The following is a 19,777-nucleotide window of genomic DNA, read 5'->3' as shown; positions in this document are numbered from 1 at the left end:
TCTTTCCCTCTCTTAGCTCTCCTTTGATCTCTGTCTGAGCAAGACATGTCCCCACCCAGAGTACTGGAGGGGGCTCACAGAAGCACAACAGTTACCTGCACGGACTGGGAATTTAGTGGGGTCTGCAACAGCAGGGACCTTGCCCACAGCACAAGGAGGCTAAGGGTTAGGATGCAGAAGTCTTCCTGCCGGTGGCGGTGACATACAGACCTCTGCGCAGATGGGAGGCTGTCCCACCTGCCTTCTCTACCATGCTTCTTTACCCTCAAATCCAACAGCCACTAGCCACCTGCAGCTATTTCAAGTGAGGTTAATTAAATTTTTTAAAAAAATTAAAAATTCAGTTCTTCAGTTGCGTTAATCTCATTTCCAGAACTTCACAGCCCCACGTGGCTAGAGGCTACTGAAATTTGTGTAGCAGATATAGCATGTTTCCATCAATGCAAGCTCTCAACAACACTGGTCTAATTCATCCAAGCCATGTTTCCAAATCCTGAATGTGTCATGCGGTTATTATGGTGCTTTACTGTTTAGTTTATTAAAACACAACAGAAGGCAAAGTAAGCTAGCATCTGCACTGCTGCAGACCCATTTCCAACTGTGAACAGCTAAGCGGGGTTTCCACAACCTACCGGGATTAGCCACAGTTCTGTCCATTTGCAGGGTAGTCACTGACTCAAATTAATTTCAACTACTATATGTATGCAGCACCATTACAAGGCAATGGGAACAGATTAAAAACAGGGTAAGAAACAGTCTCTACCTTAAAGTGAGTTCTATCATTTTGTACAAAAGTAAACTGAAGACAATTATGTAGTCTCAGTGACAGGAGCTACAAACTGCTGCCAGCCTACAGAGGAGGAAGAACACGCCCCTTAAGACACACAGGTTTTGAGAATCTTCTGACATCTGAGCAGGTGATGTTCATCCTCAGAGACACAGGAAACATCAGGAAGAGGCGGGCTTCTAGAATGACAGGACCCTGCATGCCTCACTAGGAGGACTGAAGAGCACTGGGTAATGATGGAATGCCAAAGGTATACGCACAGAAAACACTGCCAGAGATGTGGCACAGGAAAGTTATTGGATATGTGCTACCCACAATGGGTTAAATTCTTAGGATTGCAGAAATACTGCTCAGTGCTGGGCCATGGGCTATGCTAAGATTTCATCTCCTACCTAGTCCAGTGCCACGGCCCCGATCCATTCAGAAAAGGAAATCTGGATAAACTGATTTTCATTTCTGATATTTCATCAATTAACGAAAATTAAGTCATATTTCAGCATAGCTTATAAATGAACAATTCACGGTACCAGTGGTTTTTCCTATTTAATTCACTGCACTGAGCCTAGGCTCTAGATTTTTATTACCTCTTTCAGTCCCAGACCAATTCTCCAAGAATTTTCTGTCACTGCCATCACCAAAGTTCCATGGCTAATAAAGCCCTTGTTCATTAATTCAGTAGCAGATAAAGCTCATAGAGGTCAGCTGAGCCCCAGGACTCGAGCATAACGTGCCAACATATTCCACACATAACGCTGCCTAGACACCTGAATTCACACGACAACCAACCAGACTCACAGAAATCACCATTACAGAATATGAGTTCAGAATTAAAGGAGGGGATGTTCCCCTCGGTTCTCTCTTGTGCTCCACAGGCTGCTCTTCAGAGTGTGATAACATGCAGACAAGGCACCCCACGGGGGCTACATCCAGGCCTTGGGCAGCAGGATGGTGCACACGAGTCACTAGAGGCAGCACGCATCATGCCAGCTGCTCCCACCAGGCCTCCTGGCAGAACCAAAGCCATAATCTAACAGGTGTGATGTTGCATTGTGTCCATGAATGATCTGATGGCAGCTAGAGTCACACATACCATCTACATCTTCACAGTAACAGCAACAGCACAAGGTGAAAGGGGGTACCCAAGGGTTTTTTTTTTTTTCCTTACCCAGAAGATTACTGGGTCTCAGAAAAAACACTTGAGAAATCAAATGCTAAGCAGTTTCCCCCGTAACACATTTACTCCTAGTGATACTGCTAACTAGACAGAGGAATGGTTCTCAGTTCATCAACAAGTGATTTCAGATGGAAATTGAGATGCCCATGAAGACAGAGCAACGTGCTGGGGGAACCTCCATACACATCTCCAGCCGCAAGGAACCCAGCAGCCTGGCGTGATCAACAGATGGCCTTCAGAGATGAGACTTCACAAGTAGCCTCCTGCTCCCACTCAGGGTGGAGATAGACACACACACACACATGCACACACACACACAGGGACACGGGGCCCCTGTAACCACATGACCTCTGGCAGGTCTCTCTTGTTGACTACCAAAGCTTCTAAGTTCTCCAATTTACTGGCATACAGTTGTTCACAGTAGCCTCTAGTGAGTCTGAATTTCTGCAGTATCAGTTTTAAAATCAGAAACGAAAAAGAAAAATTATTTATTTGGGTCTTCTCTTTTTTCTTAGTCTGACTAAAGGTTTGTCAATTTTATTTTTTCAAAAAAGCCACTTTTGGTTTCATCGATCTTTTGTAATATTTCAAATTCATTTACTTCCACTGTAATCTTTATTATTTTCCTTCTACAATTTTGGGTTTGGTTTGCTCTTGCTTTTCTTGTTAAGATGCATCATTAAGGTTGTTTATTTGAAGTTTTTCTACTTTTTGATGTAGGTGCTTACAGCTATAAACTTCCTCTTAATACAGCTTTTGCTGTACCCCATAGGTTTTGGTATGCTGTGTTTACATGATAATTTGTTTCAAGAAATTTTTAAATTTTCTTAATTTCTTCATTGACCCATTGGTCATTCAGGAGCACACTGTTTAATTTCCATGTGTCTGCATAGTTTCCAAAATTCCTCATTATTGATTTCTAGTTTTATTCCATTGTGGTCAGAAGAATCTTGATAAAATTATATTTTTTTAAGAGATGAATTTCATTTTTAAAAAATTTTTAAGACTTGTTTTGTGCTTAATATAGATGATCCTTAAGAATGATCCATGTGCTAAGAAAAGAATCTGTATTCTGAAGCCACTAGAGGAAATGTTCTGTAAGTATCTTTAGATTGATTTGTTCTAAAGTACAGATAAAGTCAAGTGTCTTTGCTGCTTTTCTGTATCAAAGATCTGTCCAGTGCTGAAAGTGGTGTGTTGACATCTCTAGCTATTATTGTATTGGGGTTTATCTTTAGTTCTAATAATACTTGCTTTATATTATCTGGGTGCTCCAATGTTGGATGCATATTTACAACTGCTATATCCTCTTGCTGAACTGACCCCTTTATCATTATATAATGACCTTCTTTGTCTCTAGCTTTTGTCTTGAAATCTATTTTGTTTGATATAAGTATAGCTACTCCTGCTCTTTTTGGTTCCCATTTGCATGGAGTATCTTTTTCCATTCCCTTATTTCCAGTCTTTAGGTGTCTTTATAGATCACTGGGTTTTTTGTCTTTTTGGTTTTTTTTAATCCATTCAGCCACTCTACGGCTCTTGATTGCAGAGTTTAGTTCATTTAAGTTCAATGTTATTATTCATAACCATGGACTTACTCTTGCCATTTTGTCATTTGTTTTCTTGTTTTGTAATCTTCTCTTCCTTTATTCCTTCCTGTCTTCCTTTTAGTAAAGGTGATTCTCTCTGGTTTTATGTTTTAATTTCTTGCTTTTTATTTTTTATGGATCTATTGTATGTTTCTTAATTTGAGGTTACCATGGACTTCCAAATAATAAAACCCATTATTTTTAAATGACAACATTGATTGCGTAAACAATGTAACAAGCAAGGAAACAGAACATTAATTAAAAACTCTACACTTTAACTTTGTCCTTGTGCTTTTTAACTTTTTGTTGTTTCTACTTATATCTTACTGTACTGTCTTGAAAAGTTGTAGTTTTTGATCAGTTCATCTTTTAACCTTTCTACTCAAGATATGAGTAGTTTACACATAGTGTTATACTGTTCTGTATTCTTCTGAGTACTATTACCAGTGAGTTTTGTACCTTCAGGTGATTTCTTATTGCTCACTGACATTATTTTCTTTCAGACTGAAGAACTCCCTTTAGCATTTCTTGTAGAACAGGGCTGGTGTTAATAAAATCCCTCAACTTTTGTTTGGGAAAGTTTTTATTTCTCCTTCATGTTTGAAGAATATTTTTGCTAGATATACTATCCTAGGATAAAAGGTTTTTGCTTTCAGCAATTTAAATGTCAGGCCCACTGTCTCCTGGCCTGGAAGCTTTCCACTGAGAAGTCTGCTGCCAGATGTACTGGAGCATCTTTGTATGGTATTTGTTTCTCTCTCTGCTTTTAGGATCCTTTCTTCATCATTGACCTATGGGAGTTTGCTTATTAAATCCCATAAGGTAGTCTCTACGGGTTAAATCTACTTCGTGTTTTATTAATATAACCTTCTTGTACTTGAATATTGATACCTTTCTCTCTGTTTGGGAAGTTATCTGTTATCTCTTTGAATAAACTTGCTACCCCTATGTCTCTCTTTACTTCCTCCTTAAGGCCAATAACTCCTGGATTTGCCCTTTTGGGGCTATTTTCTACATCTTGTAGGCATGCTTCATTGTTTTTGATTCTTTCTTTAGTCTCTTCTGTGTATTTTTAGATGGCCTGTCTTCAAGCTCACTAATTCTTTCCTCTGCTTGATCAATTCTGCTAAGAGACTTTGATGCATTTTTCAGTATGTCAACTACATTTTTCAACTCCAGAATTTCTGCTTGATTCTTTCATATTTCAATCTCTTTAAATTTATCTGATAGGATTCTGATTTCCTTCTCTGTGTCATCTTGAATTTCACTGTTTCCTCAAAATAGCTACTTTTTAATTCTCTGTCTGAAAGGTCACCTATCTGTCTCTCCAGAATTGTTTACTGGTAGCTTTATTTGGCGAGTTCCTGTTTTCCTGGATGGACTTCATGCTTGTGGATGTTTGTCAGTGTCTGGGCATTGGGCGTTGAAGAGCTAGGTGTTTATTGTAGTCTTCACAGCCTAGGCTTGTTTGTACCCATCCTTCTTGGGAAGGCTTTCCAGTATTCAAAGGGACTTGGGTGTTGCAATTTAAGTTTTTGGTCTCACTGCAGCTATATCTGCATTAAATTGGGGCACCCCACAAGCAGTAATGCTGTGACTCTTGCTGATTCACATAGGAACTACCACGGTGTTCTTGAACAAAATCCAGAAGAATTTTCAATTACCAGGCAGAGACTCTTTGCTCTCTTCCCTTACTCTCTCCCAAACAGAGAGAGAGAGAGACAGAGAGAGGGGTGCGTGTGTGTGAGATGAGTAGCGGAGCTAGAGAAGAGTGACACAATACCCCTGTAGTCACCACCACTGGGACTGCACTGGTTCACACCTGAAGCCAGCAAAGCACTGGACTGCATCCAAGGCCCCTGGTAACCACTTCCTAACTACTGCCTATGTTTGCTCAAGACCCTGGGGCACTACAATCGGCAGGTGGCAAAGCCAGATGGGCACGTGTCCTTTCCTTCAGGACGGTGAGTTCTCCTTGGCTCCGGGCAGGTCTAGAGATGCCATCTGGGAGTCAGAGCCTGGAAGCTGAAACCTTAGGAATCTAGCTGGTGCACTATTCTACCGCAGTTGAGTATTTCTTGTGGCACCCAAGCCACATGAAAAAGTCCTTCCCACTCTTCACTCCCCTTTTCCATAAGCAGGAAACCTCTCCCTGTAGCCACCACCAGGCCTGCAGCAAGTACTGCCTGTTTATCGCTAATGTTCCTTCAAGGCCCAAGGACTCTTCAGTCAGTTTGTGGTGAATGCCACCAGGCCTGAGACTCTCCTTTCAGAGCAGTGGGCTGCCCTCTAGCCCACAGCAGGTCCCGAAATCATGTCTAACAGCCAAGGCCTGAAACTGGGGACTCCCAAGAGCCCACTTGTGTTCTACCTCACTGTGGCTGGGCAGATACCTACGCTGCAAGACAAAGTCTCCTCTCCTTTTCTCAAGCAGAAGGAGTCCCTCCCTGTAGCCACCACAGCTGGGAATGTGCTCTGGGTCACATTTGAAGCCAGCTCGTCTTTGAGTCTCACGCAAGACCCATGGTGAGTTCTGCCTGGGTACCACTGCTGATTACTCAGGGCCCAAGGACTCTTTAGTCAGCAGATGATGGATCCTGACAGGAACTGGGTGCTTCCCTTCCAAGCAGTGGGTTCCCTTTTGGTCCAAGGTATGTCTATAAACATCGTCTGGGAGCCTCAGGGTTCTGCCTGATGCTCTATCCTGCTGTGGCTGAGCTGGTATCCAAGCTGCAAGACAAAGCCGTCTTTCCTCTCCTCTTATTCTCTAGCAGAAGGAAGGAGTCTCTCCTGGAGGTGCAGGCTGCACTGCCTGTGGTTGTGGGAGGAGTCTCCCCTGGAGCTGCAGGCTGCACTGCCTGTGGTTGTGGGAGGAGTCTCCCCTGGAGCTGCAGGCTGCACTGCCTGTGGTTGTGGGAAGAGTCTCCCCTGGAGCTGCAGGCTGCACTGCCTGTGGTTGTGGGAGGAGTCTCACTGGAGCTGCAGGCTGCACTGCCTGTGGTTGTGGGAGGAGTCTCACTGGAGCTGCAGGCTGCACTGCCTGTGGTTGTGGGAGGAGTCTCTCCTGGAGCTGCAGGCTGCACTGCCTGTGGTTGTGGGAGGAGTCTCTCCTGGAGCTGCAGGCTGCACTGCCTGTGGTTGTGGGAGGAGTCTCGCTGGAGCTGCAGGCTGCACTGCCTGTGGTTGTGGGAGGAGTCTCTCCTGGAGCTGCAGGCTGCACTGCCTGTGGTTGTGGGAGGAGTCTCTCCTGGAGCTGCAGGCTGCACTGCCTGTGGTTGTGGGAGGAGTCTCACTGGAGCTGCAGGCTGCACTGCCTGTGGTTGTGGGAGGAGTCTCTCCTGGAGCTGCAGGCTGCACTGCCTGTGGTTGTGGGAGGAGTCTCACTGGAGCTGCATGCTGCACTGCCTGTGGTTGTGGGTGGAGTCTCTCCTGGGGGTGCAGGCTGCACTGCCTGTGGTTGTGGGTGGAGTCTCTCCTGGAGCTGCAGGCTGCACTGCCTGTGGTTGTGGGAGGAGTCTCTCCTGGAGCTGCAGGCTGCACTGCCTGTGGTTGTGGGTGGAGTCTCTCCTGGGGGTGCAGGCTGCACTGCCTGTGGCTGTGGGAGGAGTCTCTCCTGGGGGTGCAGGCTGCACTGCCTGTGGTTGTGGGAGGAGTCTCTCCTGGAGCTGCATGCTGCACTGCCTGTGGCTGTGGGAGGGTGGTGCAAGGCCTCCCTTGGCTGCCCCGGCTGAGGTCTCACTAGGTTGCAGGCCCCCCAAGGCCACTGGCTCAGAGCCCCAGCACAACACTAGGTCTTAGCCAGGAAGTGCAGTCCTTGTGGCCTAGACTGTCTTTCAAGTTTATTTAGAACCCCAGGGCATTTTAGCCCACGGTGGCGGGGCCTGCCAGAACTCAGGTTCCAACTGCTGGGACCAGGGACTAGCCTTCTGGCTAGGACTGGTCTAAATGCTACCTCTGTGCCCATTGTTGCTTTCCACTGTGACAGGGCAGCACTGAGATCCAATACAAAGTCTCACAACCACTGAGCCCTCCCCCTCTCCGAAGTGCACAGGTTTTCTCTCTGTGCTACGTGGCTGCTGCCGAAGTTGAGGGAGCAGTAGCATCAGCAATTTATGACTGTCTTTCCTACCCTCTTCAGTTTCTCCTTCAGTGATATGAAGTTAGAACCAGGTACCGTGATCACTCACCTGATTCTGATTCTTAAGAAGGTATTTCTTCGTGTGGAGAGTTGTTCAATTTGGTGTTCCTGTGGGGAGGACAATCAGTGGAGGTTTCTATTTGGCTACCTTGCTCCACCTCCTCCCTATTATCTTAGGCTTTATAATTAACTTTTGAACAAAATCATTACATGATATTTAACTATTATAACAATTACATTAAATACTTATAAACACATTGGATATTTTCTTTGATACACTGAAGTCCTATCATATACAAGTCAACAAATGGGAACTGAGTCTACTGATGTCTGTAATACACTGAAAGGCATTTACCATTAAAATAAAATCAAGACATACATTCAAACAAAACACAAGAGACAAAGGGAAGGCTGTACTAAAAACTGGTATGTTCACTGGGACTGAAGGATTAAGTAGGATTTTAGTAAGAAGATAAGCAGAAGTGAATCCAAACAAAGGGAATAGTAAGGAGAGCTGGGTGGGGGGGAAAATCCCACTTTCAGCCCCACCAGGGAGCAACAAGAAAGGCTCATAAGCCAAGGCCTGAGGACAGAGGCCAAAAAGGAGGTCCAATCTGTAGAGGAACATCTGTAGATTATTACAACTTTGGAACCAATCTAAATTAGCTGTTTTCAAGAAGTAAAAATTGCCACAATTTTAACAGGTCCTGTCCAAACGTCTTGAAGACCAGCTGGTGAATAAATGAATAAAGCGGTGTCAGCCCCAGTTTCTGGGATGAACCATTTCAGGAGGACCAGTGCTGGTGGAGAAGCTGGACAGAACAGGAACCAACTAGAAGTCAGGGCCCAGTTAGGTTAGTGCACAGACACCATGAAAACCCACAAGACCTGAACTACAGCGTTCAGGACCGGTCAGGCACAGAAGAGGTAGCTCGGCAAGTGATTCAAGGTGGGGGAAAAGGAAGAGTTAAAGATACACTAAAGGTTTCTAAAAAGAAATCAACAGGTGGGTGATATGAAGAGAGCGAGTGAGCAGGGAAGAGGAGGAAGGAGGAGATGCCAGTGAATTCCTGAAGCACGCCGACTAAAGGTCTCCACAGAGATCGGCACAAACACAAAAAGACAAGCTGAACAATCAAGAAAGATCTGATCCAGAAAGGCTGACTTCAGAGGCAGGAGCTAACAACTGGTCGTGACACTGAAAGACCGGGGATGGTGGAGCCCATACTGCATCAACTGAGAACCGGAGCAGGCTCAGGACAGAACCTGAGTGTGGGCAGGGAGAACATGCCATAGGTAACCCTCTATGAAAGAAGGCATGGTGGCTAAAAACATCAAAGCGCCGGCAGTTCCAATCACTGTGCCTCCCTACATGCCATTTATAAAGCTTCCTTAATCATCCAAAATGTTTCTTTCCTGAACGTTTGATCTATTTCTCCATCGCCTTCCAAGTGAAACCTTCCTGCCTTCTTTGGTTTATGCTGTAGCTACAGCCTCCTCCCTAGCTACAGCCTACTAATCAAGGAACTGATTAGTGTAGGACAAGAATAAGATTAAAGACACATTTGGTTGTTTTCTACCATTCCAAATATAGGCAATGATGGCTTAACTAGCTGGCGGTTAAAAATAAGTTGCCTCCAGCTATTTTAGGAAAAAAATAATTAAAATATCGACATTAAAAAGATCCAGACAATGAATGAAATATCATACCAATTCATTACACCATTCATGAAGTTCATTAAATCATTCTCTACTTCCAACCTGATTCCATGGCTAGTCAACTGCCTGTCAGACATCCCCAAATGACAGAGCCAAGGGAAACGCTGAAAAGAAAGCACCATGACCCCACCTTCCACAGGAAAAATATCCCCCAGTTAGAGACAGTCATAAAATGTCCCCGAGTTTAAGGGCAGAAAGTGAAATCAAGTGAAGACAAAGCTGCAGAAATGGGAAGGGTGAGGAAAAAAGTCCCTCACCAATGTGACTGAAAACAGATCTTCTCTCATGAACACCAGCCAGCTCACTCAGGGCCCTCCAAAGCCAGTGTGAAGTTACATTTTCACAACTGAAGTTACAAATGGTGCACAGGGAGGGCCCTGGCAGAACAGAGGCTGCAGGAGAACTCAGCTCCAGACGCCAAGTAGGGCCCAGAGCATTTGCAGATGGTTCCGTAAGTACCAGGCCACTTTACCTCCTCAAGACCCTGGGTGGGTGACACCAGCACCCCTGCTTTATAGATGAGGACACTGGGACAGACATGGGCAAGCAACATGACGCAGGTGACCAGGAGAGCTGTCAATCCAAACCTAACCTTTCCCTGGGCCACACCTCTTCCCACACATGCAGTAGGCCGGGTGGGAAGTCTGCAGCTCCCAGTCTCCGCTTCCACCCTCCCCTGTGACATCTCCAACTGAAATGCACAGCAACCCCAAACGGAACTCAGCGCCTTAGCCCGAATCCTCTTCTGAGGCCGGCCTTCAGGTTAGTGACCAGCGCCTTAGCCCGAATCCTCTTCTGAGCCCGGCCTTCACGTTAGCGACTCAGCGCCTTGGCCCGAATCCTCTTCTGAGCCCGGCCTTCACGTTAGCGACTCAGCGCCTTGGCCCGAATCCTCTTCTGAGCCCGGCCTTCACGTTAGTGGCTCAGCGCCTTGGCCCGAATCCTCTTCTGAGCCCGGCCTTCATGTTAGTGGCTCAGCGCCTTGGCCCGAATCCTCTTCTGAGCCCGGCCTTCATGTTAGTGGCACCCATATCCTCTCAAACAACTTGACTCAAAATCACATGTTTAAAAAAACTGTCACCAGAATAGAAACTGAAAATTACAAACATTGCAGTTAACCGATTTATTAAAAACCAGTTCAAACAACAAATATGCTGAGAATGAGTCTCTAGAGAAGAAAATTTTTCTCTTGATGTACTGTTTTCACTATCACCTTACAGAAAATGTACAACATATTAGGACAATCTGAGTAAAGGACTGGAGATGGAATTCACCACCACCTTGCCCTCTAAACTAATAGCACCCATGAACCAGCACCACAATGGTTCAACTTGAGCTACAAGAAGGGTAGGCTTCCCTCACAGTCCTCCACAGGCGTGGCATCCTGTGATCTCCCAGGTAGCCAGAGAACACGGCAGAACCATCAGAAACCTATGTGAAACTCCATGAGGAAAAGGCGTCCCATGTATCACATGGTGGCATGCAGCAGAGCCAAAATGCTCTGAGACATTTTAACTGTGATAACTGGGTTGTGAGAGGTCATCGGGTGGCCCTGAACATCGCCAAAGCAGCACAAAGTATAGGGATCGGGGGAGGCTGGGGACCCGGGGTGGGGAAAGCACCCAGAACACTCAAACAGGAATGGTGAAATGGTCGCAGCTGCCCCAAGCAACAGTTACACACAACAAGCTTAGTGTGGTAGTCCCAGGCTTGGTGGAGACTCTGGGGTACAGTGATCCAGGCATCCTCACTATTTCAAGAGCTGTACATCTGAGACGGGAACAGGGCAAATCCTGCTATCTCCACTGTTCGCCAGCCCATGCGCTGGCATCTAAACAAAGAGATGGAGAGTTACTGGGTATTTTAGTATTTCTTTAGGGGAAGTATTACAACACCACTGAGTCACCATCAAAATAAGTAAGAATAAAATTTGGTACAACAAGGATGTTCCATAAGAGGGCTTCTGAGGTTCTATTTTCAACAGAATTTAACCTCCTTTCTATCATAAACTAGAAGCACATTCCCAACTTATCAGTTTTATTTTAAAAACTCGTTTAAAAGATACTATTAGATTCCAAGAATTCATTTTCCCATAGAAGCAATTTTTTACAAGCCACTGTTCCACATTCCCAGACTAGTCCAAAGACTCTTTAAATCATACTGTAATAGGGTCTACAGTAAATCATGTAGTACAGGGAATTCTCCGACACTTAGAACAATAGTTTGAAGGAAAACTGCATTTCAAATGCTATCCTGAGAGAGCACTCACTATCTTATCTCTCCCCACTAAGGCTTTCTTCTCCGAAAGTGAGGCAGGGGCCCTGCCCCCAACAGGAGAAGGGGGCCTGGGCTCCAGCTGCTGCTGGGCCTGGCCCTGGGAGAGGAACCTAACTGGCTGGGGGCTCTCACTGGGGCTGCCTTAGGGCAGCAGAGGGTGGGGTGAGAAGCTGCCAGGCCTGCGAAAAGCACTGCCAACTGAAAGAGGTGCAACTATGAATCAGGGACTCTCAGAATCAACCTTTCACATACATACCTCGAATGAAGACAACCTGTCTCCAAATCTGAGGCCCCAGTTACCAGTTGTGTAACCTTGGGCACGTCCCTCACCCTCTTGGTGTCCTAGCTTTCTTATCTTTAAACACCTGCCTCATGGGATCCTTTAAAGGGTAAAATGAGTTAATAACTGAAAAATACCAGGAACACACTAAGAATTCAATAAATAGTAGGTCTGTACATGGAAGTTCACTGTACATATTTATAGTAAGGCAGCCATCAGACAGACATGAGCTGCCATTAAAGTATCTGAAAAACTCTCCTAATGACATTAAAGTAGTTAGAATTCTACAGCTCTCTTCTGGGATAACTTATTTTCACATCTGCAATCATTTAATTTGCAGCAAAACATGTAATGTCTTCTGTACTGGACATCCAGGAAGGAGAAGCCTCTGCCTGTGCTATTCACACCTGCCCCATACTGAGGTCAAATCAGGTTACCTCACTGCCCAAATGCAACAGGCAGGCTCTCCTGAGAGAGCACTCACTATCTTATCTTAACTTGAGGCAGGCCCTCAATCCTGGCCCTAATTATGCACGTGTTCTCCCATACACCAAAGCTTAGAGAAGTGGAAGGCAGTATCAACAATAATTACATCTGGGTGAAAAGTTTATTGGTGGTTTTTCACTCTGTCCTATTCTACAGCTTCTGGATATTTTATAATGAGACTAACTCTTTTATGCCATCTTAACTAGTGCTTTCTAAGGAATGCCATCTAGGCTTCTGCCCCAGTGCTAAGCAAATCACCCGCTGCACCTTCCAGGACCACACAAGGACCCCAGGAGGACAAGGCCCCAGGGCACTCCTCCCACTTTGGAAGTATCAACTACAGTGGCAACCACAGACAAAGAGATCCCTTTTGGGGATAAAGGAATGCTTGGAAAAAGTCATATAAGCTACAAAAGAATTCTAGGCATAGGGTCATTCTGGGGGAAAAACAAAAACAGAATGAATGCATGCAGGCATGAGTGTATGTGAAGGTGGTGACCCACACTTCCTGGTTCAGAGTGGTTCCGGGAGAATGAATGCATGCAGGCATGAGTGTATGTGAAGGTGGTGACCCACACTTCCTGGTTCAGAGTGGTTCCGGGAGAATGAATGCATGCAGGCATGAGTGTATGTGAAAGTGGTGACCTACTTCCTGGTTCAGAGTGGTTCCGGGAGAAGACGCTGCCTACAACCAGCCGTGGATCCCAGAAGCACTAACTACAACGCCTAAGCAAAAACAGACTTGCTAAGTAACTTTTATAAACACCTCCACAAAATTACCACCGAATGATTATAAGTCAGTGGCTTTTAAGGTAACGGATATTTATTCAACACGGAAAAGAATCTCGACAAAATTCAATATCCTCCTTTCTGGAGTCTCTGTGTCCTCCTGCCCTCCGCCCCACCCAGACCACTCATCACAGAGCATACGGTTCCTTTTACAGAAGAGTGCTGACTATGATACTGCCAAGCTTCAAATCCATAAACGGCTTCCAACTACTCTTGACAGTCACCTAAGATCCAATCAAAGCCTCCAGGACCTGATCTCGCCTGCCCGTCCGGGCTCCTACTGTTGCACTCCTCTCCATTCACAGGCTCCAGCCACAGCCAATGCCCACCTCAGGGTGCTCTCTCTCCTGTGATATCAGATAAACTGTCCCTGGCTCCCAAAGCCCCTGGAATTTCCTGAGTGACAGAAGCGTCTTTTGTTACCCATCATGAACCCCTTTCCGTCATACCCGAGTCTATGCTAACGAGGTAACTCTGGGTCGGCCCCTAGACAGCTTACAGGATGGGGGCTAGGTGTCACAAAGACCACCATGATCACAGGAACTTTCAGCCCCACCCAGCAACCTAAAGGGAAGACAAGGGGCTGGAGATCATGCCACTCAGCAATGTCCAGTGATCTAGTCAATCATGCATGCCTACCTACCAGAGCCTACATTAGAAACCACCAAGGACAGGGGCTTGGAGAGATTTTGGGTTGCTGAAAGCACGGAGGTGCTGCACCCAGAGGGCCTGGAAACTCCGCTCCCATCCCTCACCCTACATCTTTCTTCTATCCATCTCATTCTGAGTTGCATCCTTCATAATAAACTGGTACCAGGAAGTCAAGAACTCTCCTGAGTTACATGGGTCATTCCAGCAAATTATCAAACCTGAGGGGAGTCATGGGAACCCTCAAATCTGTACTCAGGTAGGAGTATGAATAGCTTGGGCACCCCATTTGCAGCTGGGTTTGAAATGTGGCAGTCTCGTGGGAGACAAATGTCCGAATAGAACTGAACCACTGGAAACTCAGTGTCAGACAATCGACGAAGTGCTGGCGTGAGAAAAAACCTCCTCTCGTTTTTTGCCTGGTTACCTCCCATTCACCCCTCAGTGCTCAGTGATCTTCCCCTGAAGTTTGCTCTTGGTGCCTGATATGATTTCTTTCGTAAGAAGGTCTGCAATTGTAGCTTTCTAACTATTTATACAATTTTCGATTATCTGTCTCCCTCACCAGACTATAAGCTCCACCAGGACAGGGTCTATCAGCAGCCAGCCAGCATCACGCACGTGGTGGCAGCGTGTGCACAAGCGCCGAATGCATGCATACCTGAGAAAGCTGCTCTAGGCAAACTGGGCACATTCCAGCTATCACAACCTCACAACACAAATGACAGTGTGCCGCTACTAATGCAGCAAACAGCACAAGGGCATGCAAGGCAGACTGCAGTTTCTATTGTTTTGAACTGAAAGCCTAGACAAAGCATGCTTGCAAGGAGCCCTCCACAGCTGATGGAAGGAAGAACTGTGATTTGAAAAACTAAAAGGAAATGGGTTCTATAAATCTGGCTATAGCCAAATTACTCCTATCAAACTGACTCGCCTGCAAATAACATCGAAACTTTAAAAAACATATAGAAAGTAACTGCCTAGAGGCACTCAAAAGTAGCATGAAAGATAACAGAATCTTGGGACCCAAACTCACTATGCCAGTGGGAAAGTGAAGCTTGGGAACTGAACTGTGCAACACTGTCTGCCTTTTGTTGCCGAACAGACAGCTGTCATTCCACAACCCTGTGTCATGGCCTCATCCATACGCCAGGTGCCCACAACCACAGAAGGCCACACAGCTCCCCAGATGGCCTTCCTCACAAAGTGCTCACAAGGAGATTTCTTGTGAGCCCCTAAATCTATCAGAACATATATCCCCCACTAAAAACTAGCCCTAAACCCGAGTTCTATTGTATCTCACCCTGGCAATGTCAAGTACCAGCTTATCTTCATAGGTACAGACAAGGACAAGAGCAGAAATCACCCTTCCCGTGAAAGAGAACCCTGAGAAAAACGCACAACTGACTTTCCTCTACTCCCCCTTTCCCATGTAAAATGCAGGCTTACTGAGGCTAATCGGAGGCTCACAACAATGTTTAAGCATCTGCCTCACTGCTCCCCAGCCTCCCTTTTTTCCCCCTCCTGCTTGTTCTTTCCCCTTTAAATACTGAACTTCTCAAAGCTTTGGAAAAAGCACAAATGCTCCTGTTACCTGGCACGTCCTCAACTGCAGCTACGTAAACCTCTATCAATTGAGACCTGCCTGAATCACTTTTTAGTTAACATCAGGTATATTCTGGGGACGGATGGACATTTGGAAAAAAGAACGGGCAGGGCACCTCCTGCTTTCTCAACTATTAAGCTAATGGCAGCCAACTTTGTTATGTGGAACAGCTAAAACTCCAACAAAAATCCACAGGGTTTGGTTCTACCAGAGTTGCTGGGAAGCTGGGGGAAACCCACGGTGAGTGTGACCCTGAATTCTGTCTCTAAATTCTGCCCAAATCTCTGGCTGATGGCAGAACAGAACTTGCACAAGGCCAACTTCAGATCAGCTGAGTCTAAAATAAGTGGACTGAGATTTGAGCATCTGCCAAAGGGAGAGTTGGCAATTTGAGCCTGACCAAGTTAACTGCCTGTCAAACAAGCAAATCAATACTCTTCAGGGAAACCTAACACGATCAAGAGTCTACAACCCACAGTAAACAGGACGCAATTCAAAGTCACTAGAAATAAAAAGAATCATGAAGACGTAATCCATCCTCACAATAAAGAATCAGCAGATGGGACCTTAAAGCAGTTATTCTAATTATTGCTAAAGGATATAAAGAAAAATATTCTTGTAGTGAATGAACAAATATAAAATCTTAGCAGAGAACTAAACACTTTTTTTAAGCGAAACAAATTCTAGAACTGAAAAAAATTCTCAAACTAAAAACTTGTTGCACGGGGACGAACAAGAGAGTAGAGAGGCAGACAGTGAACACTTAGGACACAGCAGACGCCATTCAACCTGAAGAACAGAGCAGGGACCAGGTCAGAAAGCAACGAGCAAATCCAGGACCTCCAGCAAAAGGTCTACATGGGTGTAACTGGAGCCCCAAGGCAGAGTAGAAACAGTAAAGCAGCAAAATATTTGAAGAAATAATGCCCGCAAATTCCCCACATTCGGTAAAAGACATAAATTTTCAAGTTTGAGAAGTCAGAAAACCACACCCGAGATAATCACCATCAAAATGCCAAAAACCTAAAATAAAGGCAAAAATCTAGGAAGCGGACGGGGAACAACTATCTGAAATTGTGCTGATCAGAATATAATGGAGGTCATCATCAGATACAATCAACAGATACAGTGAAGGCCAAAAGACAGTGGAGCAATATCCTTCAAATGCTGAAACAACAAATCTGTTACCCAGAGTTCAGTATCCATGGGAAAAAAAAAAAATCTTCAGGAACGAAGGCAGCAATTTTCAGACAACAAAATCCAAGATCATGTTTGTCAGTAACACACCTGAATTACAAAAAACTAAAGCGCTCCTCCGCCTGAAGAAAAATGATACCAGATAGAAACTTCAATTTTCAAGAGGGAAGACAGAAGTCCTACATGGCAAAAATACTGAGAAAACAAACATGGGCCTCAGAACGCACAGGGAATGGAGAGGTTAGGGCCAGGTCGAGGCCCCAAGGAAGAAAGCACATCTCACCTGGGGGTCAGCCAACTTTCTATAAAAAGCCAAGGAGTAAATATTTGAGGTATGTGAGCCAGACAGTTTCTATCACAACTCCACTGCTGCCACTGTAGTACAAACACAGCCATTAACAATGGGTGAATGAAAAAGTACAGCACGTGCCAGTGAAACTTTGTTTATAGAAAACAGGTGGTAGGCAGAATCTGACCCAGCCCATAGTTTGCCAACTCCTGGGTCTAACCAACAGGCAGCTGTGAAAGGGCCTGGACATCTATGAATCAAGTCTGTGTAGAGACGGAAAAAAAAAAAATCAGAAGAAATAATGAATACGAAGGCCAGGCATGGTTGCTCACGCCTGTAATCCCAACACTTTGGGAGGCTGAGACGGGTGGTTCATTTGAGGTCAGGAGCTCATGACCAGCCTGACCAACATGGTGAAACCCCGTCTCTACTAAAAATACAAAAAAAATTAGCTGGGCGTGGTGGCGCACGCCTGTAATCCCAGCTACTCGGGAGGCTGAGGCAGGAGAATCACTTGAACTCAGGAGGCAGAGGTTGCAATGAGCTGAGATCGCACCAGTGCACTCCAGCCTGGGCAACAGAGCAAGATTCTGTATCAAAAAAAAAAAAAAAGAATGAGTATGAAACTGCTATATATATATGGCATTTGGTAAACTGTAAAATGGTACAGAAATTTCACATATAGGACAAAAAGACGAAAGTAAGTCTTAAAATGGAAATGATGAAAATTTCAGAATATTCATAATAAAAAGAAGAGAAATAGCTGAGAAAGAAAACTTCGTCTAGTACATTCCATTTCCCCGTGGAACTCTAACACCTCGTATACATGTAGCATAAAATTTGAGAAACTTGATCAAAATAATACCTAAGCCATACCAAATTCTGAGATAACATAAGGACTGAAGCCTTAGTAAACACGTGGCTTCAAGCGATTACTTTACTGCCCTTTATTTCAGCTTTTTAACGAGTAATGTGAGTATAATAATTCGCAGGGCTAATATAATGCCCAACAGAGGTATGCAAACTGTATTTTTAAAATATACTGTAATAATTTGTTAGACCACATTATCTACAGCCAATGAGAAAAACAGAGGCAGCATTTACTTCCATCTTGAGCACAATATGAACTCTTACAAAGACTTCCAATTATTAGCAAATGACCTTCATTCACCAAAAGAAAATCAAAGTGATTCCCAAGCTATTCTTTCATGGTCATGTAAGTAATGCCACTTTATGCAAACCAAAAATGCTATAAAAGTAAAAACTATGGCCTGCAGATGGGTTGAAAGTACAGTCTTAAGTTCTATAGAATATTCACTTACGGTTTCTAATAATATTCTGTTACTCTGGCATTCAGCTTTCCTTGCCATATCGATAGTCCAGTATAAAGTGCCTTGACAAAACCTCAAAGCCCAGCCAAAAAGGTAAGGGAACAAAGTATTTTCATCATGGTTGGTAAACTGTCATGAACTGCAAGAACTAGTGGCACAGAAGGAAGGCCACTCCCTCACCACGTTCAAAACCTAAATAGGCACAAGCTGAAGGAAAGACCAGAGACCAACCGAAATCCAAGGAAATAATGTACTGTAGTCTTTTCTGGGGGTTACATGAATAAAGATCAAAGATAATTTAAAAATAAAATGTGTCACCTTCATCAAACCCACAAGTAAAGAAACCTCACCTGGTAGACTACTGAAACCTAAAAGCTTCCAGGTGCACTACTGTTTTAAGTTACCTGGCAGGAAATTAACAAATATCCTTTAATGTCTGATGTAAACCAAGAATATAAAATAGTCACACAGAAATAAACTGATGGCTGATTAGTCAGAACATGCCTCTGTCCCTCCAAAGGAAAATTTTGGAAAAGTGACAAAGCCTCAAAGCCCTAGTTCATCAGCATAGCATGTTACATCAGGTTGCTGCAAACATATTTGTGGTTTCTGCATTGTTGAAATTTGCCATTTGATATTGGAACACGTTCTTAAATAAATGTGGTTATACATCATTTTAATGCGTATGTCTCGCTTGATGGTTTTTTTGCTAATGACTTATTACTTGCTGTTTATTTTAGACTATGGAAATGTTAGACAAAAGGCAAATTTGAGCAATTTTCTTATTCGAGTTCAAAGTAAGTCGTAAAGCAGTGGAGACAATTTCCAACATCAACAACGCATTTGGCCCAGGAACTGCTAACAAACACACAGTGCAGTGGTGGGTCAAGAAGTTTTGCAGAGGAGACGAGAGCCTTGAAGATGAGGAGCATAGTGGCCGGCCATCAGAAGTTGACAACGACCAATTGAGAGCAATCACTGAAGCTGATCCTCTTACAACTACACGAGAAGCTGCTGAAGAACCCAACGTCGACTGTTCTACAGTTGATCGGCATTTGAAGCAATTTGAAAAGGTGAAAAAGCTCGGTAAGTGGGTACCTCATGAGCTGAGCGAGAATCAAAAAAATCATCATCTTGAAGTGTCATCTTCTCTTATTCTACACAACAATGAACGATTTCTCAATCAGATTGTGACATACGCCGAAAAGTGGTTCTTATACGACAACCAGCTCAGTGGTTGGACCGAGAGGTTCCAAAGCACTTCCCAAAGCCAAACTTGCACCAAAAAAAGGTCCTGGTCACTGTCTGGTGGTCTGTGCCAGTCTGATCTACTACAACTTTCTGAACCTCCACAAAACCATTACATCTGAGAAGTATGCTCAGCAAATCGATGAGATGCTTTGAAAACTACAATGCCTGCAGCCGGCATTGGTCAACAGGAAGGGCCCAATTCTTCTCCACAACAGC

The 19,777-nt window shown here is 44.6% G+C and overlaps 1 protein-coding gene across 29 annotated transcripts in view; it reads right to left on the bottom strand.

The window, feature by feature from the left end:
- ARHGEF7 (Rho guanine nucleotide exchange factor 7) overlaps positions 1-19,777 on the bottom strand; it is a 190,168-nt gene that overhangs the window by 40,966 nt on the left and 129,425 nt on the right. Inside the window, exon 1 of one of the 29 annotated variants that reach the window (XM_055097029.2) lies at positions 7,738-7,791. The exons of the other annotated variants lie outside the window; for them this stretch is intronic. The gene's annotated coding sequence lies outside the window, so the exon portion shown is untranslated. Of the gene's footprint in view, positions 1-7,737; positions 7,792-19,777 lie in introns of those variants that run through there. 29 annotated transcript variants of the gene reach the window in all.

The sequence above is a fragment of the Pan paniscus genome, chromosome 14, assembly GCF_029289425.2.
Source record: "Pan paniscus chromosome 14, NHGRI_mPanPan1-v2.0_pri, whole genome shotgun sequence".
NCBI lineage: Eukaryota > Metazoa > Chordata > Mammalia > Primates > Hominidae > Pan > Pan paniscus.
Note: the sequence above shows the minus strand (reverse complement) of the source record. Positions and strands in the feature narration are given on the sequence as shown.